We start from the raw sequence: 16,304 nt of genomic DNA on the forward strand, positions 1-16,304 counted from the left end.
AAATGGCTTTACAAGTCTATGGAGAGTAGGGAGTGCAGCGAGGTGGATCAGTGGTTTAAGAACAAGGACCAGAGATAGGAGGTCCTAGGTTCAAATTTGACTTTAGACACTTCCTAGTTGTACGACTCTGGATAAGTCACTTACCTCCCATTGCCTAATGCTTACCAATCTTCTGCCTTGGAATCAATATAAAGTACTGATTCTAAAACAAAGGTAAAGGTTGTTGGGTGGTTTTTTTTAAGTCTATGATGGGAGAAACTAGGTGGTTCAGTGGATAGAGAGCCAGGCCTGGAGGTCCTGGGTTCAATCTGAGCTTGGACAGTTCCTAGCTGTGTGACCCTGGGCAAGTCACTTAATCTTCCTTACCTAGCCCTTACCACTCTTCTGCCTTGGAACCAATACTTTGTATAGATTCTAAGACAGAAAGTAAGGTTTTAAGGGTGGGGGTTAAGTCTATGGTGGGATAAAAGTAACTTTACTATTGTTTTATGCCTTAATATAAATAAATTTCAGATGATTTCTGAAAACTGAGACAGCAAGAGGACAAAGGATAGCAAAGGCAGTACTGCCAAGAGGCAGAAAAGAAACTGAACTTTACTGGTAGAGGAAGGCTGTGAAGGCAAATTTCAAGGGCTTCTCAGTTTTGCCCCAGGCTGGTATCTAAACTCAAAAAAGAATATGAGATCTGTCATATGTAAAAGAAACTCCTTATAAGCATAACCTTTGTTGTTGTTGTTCAGTCATTTTAGTCCTTTCAATTCTTCTTGACCCCGTTTGAGGTATTTTCGGCAAAGATACTGGAGTGGTTTGTCATTTCCTAGAACATAACATAGGAGGGAAGAAAAGGCTGATGCTCAATGATGATGTGTAATCCAGGGTAAGTAAACTGATCCGCCAGTTCAATTTAATAAAAGTTTATTGTCTACCAAGAGTGAAACATAAGCCTAGAGGCTGGGAGAGATACATAGTTTGTGTAAGATCCAGTCTTCATCCTCAGGATGCTCATACTATAATAACTCAGACTATCAAGCCAGGTGTGATACATTAATTTCTTCCAGATATCCAAATTAGCCCACTTGGGTAACTATAGTAGTACGTTAATTATTTGAGACAAGCAATAATTTTGATATAGTTTCATACTTTTGGAGCCAAGGCCATGCATATATGGTTCTATTGGCACTAGACAAACTCAGAACATCCATTTTGGAATACATGAAATTAATTTGCCTGGATTTCCTCCCCATTCATTTATGTTTTATCAGTTGAATGTTAGATTTCTACACCATACACATATTTTATTGCTCTCTTTTGTTGTGTTTTCAAATCTGTGGTTTTTAAGAATAAATAGTACTCCAAGGAAATGTGCTAAAGGTATAACTCTTGAAGGATACACTTCAATGATTCTTAGAGATATCGCAGTGGCTGTTGGTGTGCAGAAGTTAAGAATCATTCAAGCCTCCTGTGAAATAGGATCAGTCTCACAGAAACACAAAAGAAGATCTTGTTAAAACAAAAGCCACAACAAGAACTGACAGATTATTGCTATAAAACAGACTGGCATCCTCAGGAAAGAAGTAAAGACATTATCAAGGACCTGGCAGCCATGGACAGGTTGTTACTGATTCCTCCTCAGAAGGCTCCTTAAAATTCCTGAATAGGTTTCTTGAAGTAGAAAGAACAGTAAGACCAGTTTTTAAAAAACTGCTAGCAATTGCTATTAAGAATAAAACACTGTCATGGGAAAGACCACACAAAGACTCAAAGACTAAAGATTATGAAAACAAAAAGTTTTACTGGTGAAACTCACTTTTTCATTTAAGACTTTTGCCAAAACTGTTGTCAAAGGAAGTCTAAGTAAGCCTATAAAATCTTGGCATGTTTATCAGACTCTAAAACATCCACCCAAGTTTGGGTCTAAATCTGTTAAGAAGCTGAAAAGTTGAATAGTTATAAAAACTATAGAGATTCTCCAATGAGGCTAGAATACTTCATGACCTCGCACCACATCAGACTACATGAAAGGTTGTAAAGTTTTTTCTAAGAGGAAGAAATAAACCTGCTACACTGGCCTGAGAAGTTGTGTGATTTGAACCTCATTGAAAATCTAAGGATTATCATCAAGGCTAGGTTTATACAAATAGATTATTCTTTAAAGGTGTGTTTAATATCCAATTTTATTTTTGTAAGTGTGTATACATGTCAAATAATTAAAATCATGCAAAATTCTATTAATGCATGTCAAATCAAGTAAAACAAAAGATTTCAGCAAAATAATACATCACATAGAATACTATATTGTGTTATAAAAGATGACAAGCAAGATGATTTCAAAAAAACCTGAAGAGACCTACGAGAACTGATGCAAACTGAATTGAGCAAAACCAAAAGAACATAGGGCACAGTAACAGCAATATTGTTTGATGAACAACTGTGAATGACTTAGCTATTCTCAGCAATACAGTGATCTAAGACAATCCCAAAGACTAGATGAAAAATACTATCCACCTCCAGAGAAAGATCATTTTCAACTTTTCAACCTTTTTCTGCAGTGTGATGTGGGGCAAACTCATGATGAAGTATTCTAGCCTCATTTGAGAATTTCTATAATTTTATGACTATTCTACTTCTAAGTTTATTAACAGACTTAGACCCAAACTTATGTGGATGTTTTAGAGTCTGATAAACATACTAAGATTTTATAGGTTTACTTAGACTTCCTTTGGCAACTGTTTTAGCAAAAGCCTTAAATGAAAAAGTGAGTTTCATCAGTAAAACTTTCTGTTTTCATAAGACAGAGTGTGAATGCAGACCAAAAAATGCTATATTTCACTTTCTTTCTTTTCCTTTTTTTACCTTGAGATCTTTTCCACAGAAGGACTAATATGGAGGAAATATTCTACATGATTAGACATGTAAAATCTCTATCAGATTGCTTGCCATCTCAGGGAAGGAAGAGAAGGAAAGAATTTGGAATTCTACATTTAAAAAATATATATATTTTAAATTGTTTTTACATGCAACTGAGTGAACAATTAAATGTTATTTTTTAAACTATATATTGTATATTCATAGTTTTTAAATATATAAAAATGGTTTAGTATAGACCAGGGGTCAGCAACGTATGGCTCTCGAGCCATATCTGGCTCTTTTGAGAGCCAGATATGGCTCTTTCTGCAGGAGCCATAAAGTCAATTTTTTTTCAGGCGCTGTTACAGGAGCAGCACTGTGAGCACTGTACGGCTCTTACGAAATTACATTTTTAAAAATGTGGCATTTATGGCTCTCACAGCCAAAAAGGTTGCCGACCCCTGGTATAGACCAATGAATTTATTTATTTTTCTTTGTCCCAGCCAATTCATATATAGGATAGTAGGATCATAGAGCTGAAAATAAGCTCAGGGGCCATCTAATCTAACCCCTTCATTGTAGAGATAAACAGACTGAGGCATAGAAAACTAAAGTGACTTAAATGATTCAACAAAAGAAAAGCAATACTATATTTCTAAAAGTCCTGTTTTTACTGAAATCCTATATGCTATCAGTTATTTCCTTTCATTTTAAGAATAGGCATCTTTCTTTCAAAAGCATCTGCAACAAGCAGCATTAAGGGCATTGCAGTTGTCTAGGAGAAAGGAGAATATAATATATAGTTATATTTCTTTTGAAAATGACTATTTGCAATAAGAAGACATTTCCCATCTTCCTCATAAATTAGAAATTCACAAAGAAAAGGCAAATACACTAGCACTTCAACAAAACATTAACATTCACACTGTACCCCTACAGTCACTTTCTTCTTTCTCCCAGGAAGCACAACAGAATGAATCAAACCAAATGTTTACTTTGCCCAATAATAAAAATGATAATAAGGCCCTATTAGATATTCAAATTCCAAAGTACATGAAATCAAAAGCTTTGAAAATATAAAGAGAAAAGAAATAAAAGTCATGTGGGAATAAGATGAGATACCTGTCATCCCATAATCCTGGACACAAGGTACATTAGCAACTAGGTGACTCAGTGGAAAGAACACTGGATTTGGAATCAGGAAGACTCATATTCATGAGTTCAAATCTGATGTCAGACACTTATTAGCTATATAATCCTGGGCAAGTCACTTAACCCCATTTGCCTCATTTAGCTCATTTATAAAGTGAGCTGGAGAAAGAAATGGCAAACTGCTCCAGTATCTTTACAAAGAAAACCCCAAATGGGGTCACAAAGAGTCAGACACAACTGAAACTCAATGCCAACAACATATCATCCCACAATCCTGTCTCCCACTGGAATTATCCCAAGATGCTTTCATTGAATTCATAGAAGACAAGTTTATATCACAATCATTTTATGTAGTTACAAGGAAATAAAAAGCTATTCTATCCATCTACACAAAATCCTGCCAAATATTTCATACAAAAGAAGAATAACAAGATAGCAACTTAGTTCATTTCTATTTGAAGTCCCTCAGAAAGATAAGAAGAAATAAATAACAACAGCTCACATTTGTAGAGTGCCTTAAAAGTGTTTTCTTCAGAACATCCCTTTTGAGGTCATATGATTGCCCCTAATTTATAGAGAAGGAAACAGACAGTATAAGTGAGTTGCCTCAATCACACAGCTAGTAAGTACCAGAGCTGGACTATCCAGAGACTGCAAAGAATCTGGCAGCAGTCAGGTAGAAATGTTCCTGCAAGACTGCACAAGATGAGACTCTTAACATGAACTTACAGAGAATCAACAGTCTTCATCATGTTGATAAAGTTTAAATTCTTACTAAGGCTAGAAACTTCTGAGTTGAGGATTCTGGCACTGAGCCAAGCAGACTGCTAAAGCCTGGAATGAGAAATTGCCCATGGAATAAGAAAACAATAAATAGAGTACCAAGAGGTGAGGTCACCCCATCCCAGGGGCAATCTGCCAGCAAATGTTGTCAGTTTTTTGTTGTTCAGTCATTTTCAGTTACATCGGCTCTTCATAACCCATTTGAGGTTTTCTTGGCAAAGATACTAGAGGACATCGATACTAAAGGACATGGTTTGCCATGTCCTTCTCCAGCTCATTTGACAAATGAGGAAACTGAGGCAACCAGGGTTAATTGACTTGCCCAGAGTCACATAGCTAGTAAGTATCCAAGGGCAGATTTGAACTTAGAAGGATGAGTCTTCCTGAGTCCAAGAGGAGCACTCTATCTAGTGCTCTACCTGGCTGCCCCAAGTCAGCAAACAGTGACCCAAATATTCAATGAATCAACAAGGGGCCAGAAAGATATATGTTAGAGATGAATCCTTGATAAAATATTTTCACATTTTTGATGGCAAACTTCATTAAGAGTTAGGATCTCTAAAAGACAGATGTTAACCTCCGACAGGCGCATTCTGGATATGCCATAGACACACAAGTAGTCCACAAGTGCCCCATCTCCACAGGCTTAGTGCCCCCAGAAACTGTCTCTGCTCATTAATATAAGCCTAGAAACAGGGCAGAGAACTAGCTAAAAATAGTGTGAGGAATTTGAGTGAAGGAATAGGATGGGGTTTTAAACTCTGTGTACACTTTTCAAGGCTTGAAGCTCAGAGTTCAGCCATTCCTGGAGGTCTAGAATGGCTATCTTGCTATGACAAAATATTAGCTGTGCTGAAAGATACATTCTAGATTTCCCTTATTACCTCATTATACTGTATCTTATTTGATTTAGGAAACAATTTATCCCCTTTCTTTTCCTCCAGGGGCCCATACTCACTGCAAAGTCCTTTTTTTTCCCCCCAGCATGTTACTTCACTCTCAGGAAAAATGTATTCATTCCAAGGAGGCGGATGCCAGTCTGTTCTAAACAGCCTCTAATAGGTCATGAGAGCAACATTAAGGTTCAGTGAACCCCTCTGTCCCCCTATATGGCCTTCTGAGCCCTAAGGGCAACTGATCCCTGTTTCTTAAGAAGTCCAAGGTAAATCATGGATGAATAAAGAGATCTCTGTGTATTTTTATTCCTCCAGAGAAAGACAGAATTCCTTCATGTCAAAACTGAAAAGGACTTGGATTTCAATAAGTTCCCTTCCTTTCATACAGCCATCTCCCTAGTTCAGAGCCTCATCACTTCTCAACTAAACTATTGCAACGGCTTTCTAATTTGTCTTTCTCCCTCAGTCCTTCCTCTCCTCCAATCTCTCCTCCGATCTCTCCTCCACCCAGTTGCCAAAGTGATGTTCCAAAGGAGTAGCTACCCCACATAATAGTCCCCCACCCCACAACTCACCAAACTCCAGTTGCTCCCTATTCCATCTAGGATCAAATATGTTGTTGCTATTGTTCAGTTTCTCATGAACCATAATTACCCATAGGCTTCTCTTGACAAGGATACTAGTGGTTTGCCATTTCCTCCTCCAGTGGGTCCTTTTGACAATCAGAGGTTAAGTGACTTGCCCGGGGTCACACAATTAGGAAGTGTCTGAGGACAGATTTGAACTTCCATTTTCCCAACTCTACGTCCAGTGCTGTAAGCACTGAGCCAAAGCTGCCTCTAGGTTCAATATAAACTCCTCTATTGGGGACTTGAATCTCTTTGAAAATTGGCCCTTTCTCACCTTTCCAGTCTTCTTACATATAATTCTCCTCCACATACTCTACGATCCATATCTGGGCTATTTGCTCTTCCTTACCTACGAGTCTCCATCTCCCATCCCTATGGCTTTGCACTGCCTAATCTCAGTACCTTTCTCCTATTTTTTTTTAGCTATAAATGAAATAAATGTTCTCCCTCTTCACTTCATCCTCTGATTCTGGCTTATTTCATGACTAACTTCAAATACCAACTTCCACAAGAAGCTTTTCTAGGTTTCCCTTCAGCTTCTAGTGTGTTCCCCTAAAGTTACCTTCCATCTATTCTGTATATATATTGTATGTAGCCATTTATTCATGTTTAGTATTCTCTTTAGGGATGTAATTCCTTACATATGGTGAGGAAAAACTATTATTCAGAACAAAAGAATTCCCTAAGGGCTCCAAAGAGAGACAACTTTACTGTAATTCTCAGGTGCAGGATCATAGGAACATAGATTTAGAATTGGGAGGGATCTCCGATGCCATCTACTATCATCCTTTCATTTTAAAAACAAGGAAACTGAATCTCAGAAAGATCAAGTGATATGCTCAAGGTCATAAAATACATCAACAATCCTTAAGGACAAGTGCCTTTCTTGGTGCTTAATAAGCACTTTAAAATTTGATTCAGAAAGAAACAGTATACTAATTAAGTAACTTTCCCAAGGACACACATCAGATAGTGGCAGAATTAGTGGGAGGCTGTCATTCTTTCCATTTTGCCACATAGCATCTGCTTAAAAACTGTGGGCTTAGAGGCAGCTGGATAGCTCAGTGGATTGGGAAGCAGGCCTAGAGACAGGAGGTCCTAGGTTCAAATCTGGCCTCAGATACTTCCCAGCTGTGTGACCCTAGGCAAGTAACTTAACCCCCATTGCCACCCTTACCACTCTTCTGCCTTGGAACCAATACACAGTATTGACTCCAAGACAGAAGGTAAGGGTTTAAAAAATAAATAAATAAATAAAAACTCTAGGCTTACCTAAAAATATCAAAATAATAATTATTACTATTATAGCTATTATATATGCTGTTATATATATATATATACTATTATAGCTAGCACAGACCATTTTAAAATTTGAAAAGTATTACACAAAAATTACCTCATCATAACCGTGTGAAGTAAGCACTATTATTATTCCCATTTTATGGATAAGGAAATTGAGCTTGAGAGAAGTGATTTGCCCAAAGTCACACAGGTAATAACTGAGGCATATTTAGAACTCAAAACCATTCTATTATTATACAGCTCTATCATTAACTCATCCTGAGGAAACAGGGACAGGGACTAGAAATGTCTGCCATCTTTTCAAATCTGAATAGTTCATATATTCCCAGAGTAAAACAATTATATAATATATAATTATGTATATAATTTTAGAGAATATATAATCATGTATATTTAAATATAATCAGTTATACATCATGTTTTACATGTGCATATATAAAGTTGTGTTTCTACGTAACAGTTATATATTATACAATAAATAGATATATATACAGTTTAATAGACTATGTGATCATTTATATTCAAATATAATCATTGTATATATACATACAAGTTTCATTGATATATATTAGTTATATATTATATATAATTATATATAGTTTTATAGAACATATAATCACACATTATATATTCAAATATAATTAGGCATAAAGTGTCTGATATATTTACATATATAAAACTAGTTATGTTTTTACATATCACATAATTATATATTATATATAGTTACAAATATAGTTTTATGGTCTATACCAATGATGGGCAAACTTTTTAAAGAGGAGGCCAAAGGAAAGGAAATGCTCGTCTGTCAGTCTGTTTCTAAGGCAAATCTTTCGAAATTTCATTGTATTGTATCCTACTCATTGTATTCGTCAGATTAGAAATAATGTTCCCCCAGCCGGATAGAACATTTCAGGGGGCTACATCTGGCCCGCTGACCACAGTTTGCCCATCACTGGTCTATATAATCAGATATATTCAAATACAATTAGTTATTAATTATATGACATACATATATAAAACAGTTATATGTTATATATAACATAGTTGTATATTACATAATATATAGTTACATATATAATTTTCTAGAATATATGAGCATATATTCAAATATGTTATACATTGTTTTACATATATACCTATAAGTTACATTTATGTATTATAGTTATATATTACATATAGTTACTCATACAGTTTTGTAGAATATATAATCACATATTACATATTTAAATATAATTAGTTATAAATTATATAATATATATTTATATATAAAAGTTACATATTGATATATAACAAAGTTATATATAATTTATAGTTAATATGTAGTTTTATAGACTATATAATCATATATATTCAAATATAATTGGTTATAAATTATATAAGTATAAATAAAATAGTTATGTATTTATATATAATATAGTTATATATTATTTAATATATAGTTTTATGGGCCATATAATCATATATGTGAAAATATAATCAGCTATAATTGATTCAGGTGAGTTTCTAGGGTATTGCTGTATTTGTTTTTTTTTTTCTTTTCTAGGATATGAAATGTTCCTACAAAAGAAGTTCCATGAGACAGAAGATAAATGACATAAGCCCTCTGCATGACTTTCACTCTTTTATTACATGAGAGATGTGGTTTTTAATGTTACTCATATGGAGGAAATTCCCTTTCAAGTCAGTCTTTGAGGAGGGACGGAGTAAATTGCAAACTGGTATAATGTCTGAAAAAGTGCCATCTTCTGAGGAAGAATTTCACCTTGCAAAATATTTTAGCATAAATTCCTGAAGTAGTGAAGGGTACTTCTCTTTCACACCCTCCTAACAATTGACACAAGATAAAAGAGTTGGTGCAAGCTGACAAAGAGGAGCAAGTTATGTTAGTGATGCAGAAAGCAGATAATGTTTTGAATGTTGCTGACAAGTAAGAAGACACCAAAAGCCATAGTGAGAATGATGATGATGATGTTTTTTTGGAGGCTGAAAAAATCACTGGGGACAAAGCTGCTCCAGCCTTTGACTTGCTAATTAATTTTTCAATAAAACAGCCAAGTTATACTGCCCGTGAGGTCATATGGCTGGAAGTGCCTGCTGCTTGGAGTTTTTAAGAAATAGGGACATAAATAAGGAGCAAGTTAATGTCAGGGACTTTTTAAAGAAAACAAGCTCTGCTGGGGTGAGCCCAGTCTTTGAAGATTTCTGCATCTGCCTCTCTAGCTATAGCTAGATAGGTCAAGATAACAGATATCCAAAATGATGTTTCTCTAGGGTTTAAGAAAAGCTCATTTCTCATCTGATATAGTCTGTCACAAAGTAGTACATTTTAGAAGAGCCACCATTTTAAAAGAGAGGCAGGGCTAAAATTAAAAGGATTAACCCTTAGTTCCTGAGGAAAATTTATTGTTCAAAATAAAGAATTCCCCCTAAGGGTTCCAAAGAGGTACAACTTTACTGTAATTCTGGGGTGTTAGATCCTAGGACCATACATTTGGAGTTAAGAAGGACCTCAGGGGCCATCTACTATACTCTGCTCAATAGTTTAAAGACAAGAAAAGTAAATCTCATAAAGGTTAAGTGATTTGCCTGAAGTCATACAATCCATCAACAAACATTCATTAAACACCTACTTTGTATTAGGTACAGAAGAATGCAAATGGAAAAAGACAGTCCTCCATAAGGAGCATCATTATCATCCCCACTAGCATTTATTTAACATTAAGAGTTTTCAAAGGCCTTTGTATATATTAATTCATTTGATCCTCATAACAACTCTATGAGGCAAGCTATTACTTCCATTTTACAGAAACTGAAGCTGAGGAAGGTTAGATGACTTGCTCAGGGTCACACAGCAAGTAAGTTTACAAGGCAAGATTGAACTCAAGTCTTCCTGACTCTAGGTCCCCTACTCTCCACTGAGCTGCCTAGCTGCCTACCTTATATGCTACTAAAAGAATATAACATGTTCATAGATATAAAATGGACAGTGATTTGGGAATGAATTGTTTAAGTATTAAATATCAAGACCAAAAGTCTGAAGACAGGTTCTCTGATTTTGAATCTGAAATTAGTCTCAGTCTACATAGTCATTTGCAGCATTCTGAAAACGATTTTTTAAATTATCATTCTAAATAGAGTTTTAGAGAAAGGAAAACTCTGGCATGGTGAAATTAAAGGACTTAATCAAAGCTGTTGCAGGTCTGGGCTTCATCATCACTCACTTCTGTGCTGTTTAGGACAGTTATGCTGTCTACAAATTCTAAGTGAAGCAAATGGAAGACCCTGGGCAAATTCAAAGTGAAACAAATGGAAGATTGCCATAATAGTCATGGGAGTAAACTAATCATGTCATAAGAGAATTTTAGCATTGCCATCATTTGCTTGAGACGGCAAGCCATGTCATTATTTAAGAGCTTGAAGAGCAGGTAATTAACTGGTTATTGATAGAAGAATTTCTGGCTCAGCTTTATTACCCCTATTTGCTTAAGCTGAGATATCAATCATAGCCCTGGTGCTATCTAGTTAGTTCTTGCTCTTTTTGCAAATTCTGGTTAAATCCCCCTAGTATTTGCTGATCAGTTTATTTTACTTGATATAGACCTTCCCCTTCTTCTATGGGTCCTTTAATATGTAAATCTTTCCTTTCTCTTATGCTTTCCGTAAAATTCTATGGTTTCCATCATGCTAAGATAACTAAAGACTATACAGGGTTGCTGAAAATGATATTAAAGGCTTATTGGTAATGTACCATAGGTCTCTTCTCTGAGCATATAATAAACCATTTATTAAAATGAGGGGAAGCTTGGTGGTTCAGTGGATACGGAGCTAGACCTAGCTGCATGACTCTGGACAAGTCACCTAACCCCAACTGTCTAACCCTTACCATTTCTCTGCCTTGGAGCCAATACACAGTATTAATTCTAAGATGGAAGGTAAGAGTTAAAAAGGAAAAAAAAAGAAAGGGTTTTTTTTAAGCCTCTGAGTGTCTATAAGTATCATTATGATTGGCAATAGTATATATCAATAAATACTTGGATGACTTTTACATATCATTTAGAATTATGGATATTAGAGGTAATTTAGCCTGTTAACCTTCTTTTACTGGCAGTGATTCAGTCATGGAAAAACTGAGACTCAAGATCTGGGATTCCAGTTGGGGATGTGTTCACAGGTAAACAAGGCAGGAACCTGGACACTAAAGCAAAAGGACCAGTAGCAACAATAAACACTGAACCCTGAAACTATTGATGTTATATTCCCCCTTCCTAAGGAAAACAATATTAAAGGGTCCCAACTGAGAAGGTTAGAGGCCTGGAGGAAGAGGCAAAATCAGGCAAGTAAAATTAGTGAAAAGACTTAATGACAAAATATTTGTAAAGAAATACAGTTTAATCATTTTGAATTCATAAAATAACAAGGCTAACAAAGTATTGCTAAATAATGGATCTAAAAAGAATCATTTATAAGTAGCACATCAACTAGTTATGAATTGTATTACTAAGTGTTCTCTTAAATAGAATGTTTTACTTCCCATCTTATTTATTTTGTTTGATTTGCTTAGCAATCTCTTTTTCTTAAGATAGTGCTTTATCAAATTTCAACCTATTCTTCATATTATCATGCATTTCAAAGGGGAGGAAGAAAATCAAATGAGATTTTTTAATGTAATTTTTAGATGACTAGATAGATATACATATCTATACAACTGTTATTGTTCATTGTGTATTTATGCCAGATAAGGTGAAAAAGAAGGCTAAAATCAGAAGAAGTAGGTTTTAATGCTATTTCTGCCATTTACTGTGTGGCCTTGAGCAAGTCACTTCCTCTCTCTCAGACTCAGCTTTTTCATCAGTCAAATTGGAGTGTTGAACTTAATAACTCCAAAGAGTCTTTCTTGCTCCAAATCTATAATTATGTGACAATTTTTTAACATATGTGTAATAAGAGAGTCTGATACTTGTGCAGACCCTGTCAACTTGCTCAATACGACCTCTCCATGGGGAGGACACGGGTAGATCCAGGAGAATCACGATGAAGTGGAAGGGAAATGGCTTGGAGGGACCACAGAGCACACATGGGCATGCTGTAATTGCTTCTGGTTAGCTAACCATGTGATTGGAAGGAGACTTTCAGAGTGATCATGTAACTGGAATTGTAAGGAAGACTTTAAAAAAGTGTTAATCAGTTTGGGGTGGCTCTTTCCCATATTCACATCCAGACATCTACAGTGAGTCTCTCCACTCAAAAGAGTCTGGAGAGAAACTGTGGGTCAAGAGAAAAGATGGCAGGGTCTTCTTCCCAGAATCTAAGCTCAGTGCTGCCACTTGTCCAGCATCAATGCCTCAAGGAGCCTTCAGGAGCAAACTTCTGGACCCATATGAACGAATGCTGAAATGAGGATTCGGGCAGTAATGCCAGCTTTGGACCTTTGGATATAAACTTATTGTTACCCAGTGCTTCATGGGAATATGTAGAGACTGCTCCATACTTTGAACCCATTTTCCTAAGAATAGGTAGCAGAATGGAGGAAGAATCTGCCCTAGAGGTATTGGGAAAATGTCTGTAGATTCTTGCTTTTTTTTTTTTTTTGGAAGTAAAAATTGTTTTGCAAAAATCAGTCAAGAGGGGCAGCTAGGTGGCACAATAGATAGAGAGCCCGGCCTGGAGACTCAAGACCTGAGTTCAAATATGACCTCAGGCACTGCTTAGCTGTGTGACCTGGGGCAAGTCACTTAACCTTGATTGCCTAGTCTCTGCCTCTCTTCTGTCATAGAATTAATATTAATATAGAAAGTCTAAAAAATGTTTAAAGAAGTTAATCAATATAAGTAATCTTTTATATTCAAGGTTTGGTCCATAATCTGTAGTCTAATAATGAAAGAATAACACAAGTCATGATACTATATACTTTACTCAACCCTTCACCTTGGAACACAATCTTTTATTTTTTGAAACCCTTACCTTCCATCTTAGAATCAATACTGTATATTGGTTCCAAGGCAGAAGACTAGTAAGGGAAAGGCAATGGTCACATAGCTAGGAAGTGTCTGAGCTAGATTTGAACTGAGGTCTCTTGTCTCTGAGCCTGGCTCTCAATCCACTCAGCTACTTACCTGCCCCCTGGGAATACAGTCTTTTTTTTTAACTAGGGAGGAAGGTTTATTTTTTCTTTAATATGTTTTATTTTTTAATTTAATAATATTTATTTTTCAGAGAAGTTAGCATGGTTACATGGTTCATGCTCTTACTTTCCCCTTCATGGGAATACAATTTTAAAGTGGATAAGATATAGTTAAATTTCAGTCGACAAAGTAAATAAAAAGAGTCTATCATCCAGACTAGAGAGATGACCATACCTCTCACCTGGAAGAAAAAGATCACGTGAAAAATGTTATTTTTAAGAATGTTAGATTCTCAGAAAGTACTCACATTGAAACTCACCTGGAAAAATAACCATCTTAATCCACTCCTTGTAAAGATTAATTAAAACTGAGATTATGGATAGCTTCAGGTAAACTAAATCAGACTCTGGACTATAGAGGAGATGAGAGCTAAATTGCCTTCAAATTATACAAACACAGCTGCCTGTCAGGCATAAGGATGTTGCATTTAGTCCATATCTCCCTAAGACTATAATTCAATTTCTAGAGATGACAGTCCAGTTAAAATCCCAAATGATGGAAAACAGAGACAATTCCAAGGGCCAATGATAACAAAATATTTGAATGACCTTGTGCTCCTGAGGAGACATAGGAAGCAAGAGCCCAATAAAGAAGGTGACTTGGGAAATGAGCTCTCACATCTGGGAAACCAACAATAACAAACCAAAGGATGAGTCAGAAAGTTGGGGTGATGCAAATATTGATAAAGATTAAATCAAAGTTATAACTATTTTTCAGAATCTTAAGAAGGTATTCCACTGGGGCTAGGATAACCAAAAGAAGCAGTATAAGCACACAATCAGAATTACTATCCTTTTACAGGAAGTTATGACCATTTAAATCAGTCGGTCAATTAAGAAGCATTTATTAAGTGTTTATATGTGCTAGACAAGAGCAGCCAGATGGCACAGTGGATAGAGTATCAGGCCTGGAGTCAGGAAGACTCATCTTCCTGAGTTCAAATCCCAGCTTTGTGCAATGGTAGTATTGTAGCCAATGAGGTTTAACTGAGGCACAATTATTGCTAATTGAAAACTGAGTTCAAATCCAACCTCAGACACTCACTAACTGTGTGACCCTGGGCAAGTCACTTTACCCTATTTGGCTCATTTTCTTCATCTATAAAATGATCTGGAAAAGGAAATGGCAAAGATTCAGATACAACTGAAAAATAAATTAACAACAAAGTACCAGACACTGCACTAAACTCTGGGGATACTAAGAGAGGCAAATAGCCATAGACCCTGCTCTTAAGCAACATTTATTCTGAGAAATGTTTTATATATATATATATATATATATATATACATATACACACACATATATATATCTGAAAGGAGATGGCATTAATAGCTGGTAGAACCTCAAAAGGCCATCTGCCAAAAAAAAAGGTAGGATTTGAGTTGGATCTTGAAGAAAACTAAGGACTCTATAAGGGAGAGGAAAAAAACAGGGTATCATTTTTGAGAAATTGCTAGCTTAGCTAGATTGTAGAGTTTATAGAGGAGAATATTGTATAGGGGGTGGGGAGGAGGAAAAGAATGAAAAGAACCAGATTATAAAGAGCTTTAATGCCACACATAGGAGTTTCTATTTGATGCTAGAGGAAGCACCTAAGCTCCTTTTGTAGAGAACAAGATACAAACATTAAGAATACACTGTGTGTGCATGGCACAGAAGGAGATATAAAAATTAAGAGAATCTTTGCTATGGCGGAGTTTATGATCTAGTAGGCTAAAGTTGTAACTTAAAAAAAAAAGATATATAAGTTTCAAGGGTCCTGGGAAATCCAAAAGGGTGGCTCCAATTAGGGCCATCAGGGAGGACTTATTTAATATATCACTTGGGCTTTAAGGCATAGAAACCCTATCCACTGGAGAACTGTTCATTTTGCATATAGCAATAAGGAGTTTAACAAGAGAAGAAATTCTAAAATTGGGGTGGGGGAAGCTGAATTTAAATGGCACTTTTTATTTAGAACACACAATGATTGTCTTTTTCTATTTCTAAACATTTGTGGGGAGGAGGTTACATAGTGTTCTATGTACTAAAGATAATTTCTATATTATGGAGAATGTAATACTTTTTACCAAGACACATTCAGATTAGTAGGCCAGTTCTTAAACATTTAAATATCACAATAAAAGGAAAAAGATGAGAAGAAGCAAACCTAAAAGCAAGGAAAAACAAGATAGAATTAATGCTTGAAGGCAGGGGTGGAGTAAGAGGCCGAAACATGTTTCCACCATCCCTGAAAAATTGTCCATAATTCTGGGGCTCTCAACTACTCAGAATTTTGGGGGGAATCTTTAACTTAAAAAACACTAGCTAACAGTTAATTAACTTTTTTACCCTAATTTTATGTCTTAGAATCTATATTAAATATCATTTCCAAGGCAAAAGAGTGGAGAATGGTAAGGGCTAGGCAATTGGGGCTAAATGACTTGCCCAGAGTCACACAGTTAGGAAGGGTCTGCATCCAGATTTAGAACTCAGGACCTCCTGCCTCCAGGCTTATCACTCTGCCCAGTGAC

The 16,304-nt window shown here is 35.8% G+C and overlaps 1 protein-coding gene and 1 pseudogene across 1 annotated transcript in view; one reads left to right on the plus strand and one right to left on the minus strand.

Moving 5' to 3' along the window:
- The window catches only part of CAMK1D (calcium/calmodulin dependent protein kinase ID), a 484,315-nt gene that overhangs the window by 426,261 nt on the left and 41,750 nt on the right, over positions 1 to 16,304 (minus strand). The window lies entirely within an intron of this gene.
- On the plus strand, positions 14,738 to 14,822 carry LOC123250840 (annotated as a pseudogene).

This window comes from Gracilinanus agilis, chromosome 5 (genome assembly GCF_016433145.1).
Source record: "Gracilinanus agilis isolate LMUSP501 chromosome 5, AgileGrace, whole genome shotgun sequence".
NCBI lineage: Eukaryota > Metazoa > Chordata > Mammalia > Didelphimorphia > Didelphidae > Gracilinanus > Gracilinanus agilis.